General features: G+C 53.2%; 1 long non-coding RNA gene across 1 annotated transcript; it reads left to right on the top strand.

Moving 5' to 3' along the window:
• Nucleotides 1–629: 629 nt before the first annotated feature.
• On the top strand, nucleotides 630–1050 carry LOC104835245. Its single transcript, XR_774712.1, has 3 exons — nucleotides 630–671; nucleotides 754–800; nucleotides 931–1050. It is a non-coding gene; the product is annotated as an uncharacterized LOC104835245 (long non-coding RNA).
• Nucleotides 1051–1608: the final 558 nt, after the last annotated feature.

Consider the following 1608-nt stretch of genomic DNA (forward strand, 5'->3'; position numbering starts at 1 on the left):
TGAAGCAGATTTGAATCTCTAAGGTGTTAAGTCTTGTATGTGATGGGCTTAAAGTTTGGCCCTTTTTTTTTTTTTCTTCATGGCAGGCTGTAGCTGGACTCCAGATGGTCTTTGTAGATGGAATCAAGACCTCTGGAATTGTTAAGCTCTTGCTCTGCATCCAGGTGACTCGTTCAATATGGTTTTTTTTCAGATGCAGAGGGACAAGATGCGTACTACAGAGCGACGGAGGAGGGGAGCGGAGCGCCGTAAGGAGGTGGGTCTGTGAGTGGAATCAGAGGGAAGATGCGGCCGGTGGCTCTGTGACTAGCTGATAGGGTTCTTTTTTTCTTTTATTTGGAAGGGGCGAAGCAAGGGGCGAAGCGGGCCATCGGCACCGGAGGTGTCTCGGCAAGGTGAGCCATGATTGCCGGGTTAAAGGAACTGTTCCTTCGGAGGCGTCGTGTTGTTGGCCAAGTTGGAAGCATCCCCTGTGGTTTGTTTTTTGCAGGTGGCGCACGCAGCCTCGGAGGGGCGAATTCGCAGGCCGACGAGCGGTCTGAGAAGGTGAGGTGGTTGTGGGCTGTGCCGGTGTTGAATATCGAAGTATTAGGTGGTTGCTTGGTTAAGCATTTACCTTTTGTTTTGCAGGCGCTGTGCGGGCCACCTTTGGATTTGGATGAGCATTCGAGGTGAGCTGTGGATTAGGGAGGAGGAGAATGGGCCTGGTGAGTCTCACGACTGCTATGCTAATTTTGTGTCCTGCTGTCTTAGGTACCATGAGTGATGATGGCCGCGGGGTCTGACTCTGGAATGAGCAGGTAAGCATAACGCTGTGGTGTGTGTGATTAAGTGGGGGGGGTTGGGAAAGTAGTTGGTGTTGGCTGATGGGTTACTTACTGCCTCTTCTGATTTTGTCGCCTTTTTTTTTTTTTTTTGTCTTCGCTGCAGATGATGAAGAGGAACCTGGCGACTGCCGGATCGTCCCAGTTAGCCCATGTGATTTTTGCGGAGGATGGATTTGTACCCTTGGCCCTCTGAAAGTTAAGTTGAGGGACCCGGGCTGGGGAGAGGCTGGGAGGGAGGGACACAGCTGGGAATTGCAGGGAAGGGTTTTAAAGTGAGAGTAGGAGGGCAGGGCTGTCCAGGAGCAGTCCTGTTTGGGCAGATGAAGGGAGCGGGTTGCTTTTCAGCATGAGACCAGCGTGTGCCGGGCAGGGCAGTTCCAGCCTGTGTCTGTGGTGGTGTGCAGTTTGTGTCGTCTGTCCTCTGTGGCTTAGACCTTCCTCGGACCTCAATGTCCTCGTTGCGCTTTGTGCCGGGGGCGCGCGGCATGCACTTTAGGAGCCGTCCCTAGCGTCTCAAATGCTCTTACTCATCGGCCCGGTGCCAATCGGGCGCTTCTTTTCTTGCGTGCGGAGCTCTAAAGCGCGGATCGGTCTCGGCAGAGTCCAGTCGGTTCTTTTTGCGGCGTTCTTTCGGGCTGCTTTGGCAGCTCGGCTCTCTAGCTGTCCGTTTTCTCAGACTGGGAGTTCTTCCCTGAACCTTGATGGTCCTAGGTCTTGATGACAGGCTTCTGGCGCATCCATCATGTCGGTTTTGACAGTACCATCTTTTAACAGGCTGTTA

The sequence above is a fragment of the Haliaeetus leucocephalus genome, unplaced genomic scaffold (assembly GCF_000737465.1).
Source record: "Haliaeetus leucocephalus isolate CR32 unplaced genomic scaffold, Haliaeetus_leucocephalus-4.0 Scaffold366, whole genome shotgun sequence".
NCBI classification, from domain to species: Eukaryota; Metazoa; Chordata; class Aves; order Accipitriformes; family Accipitridae; genus Haliaeetus; species Haliaeetus leucocephalus.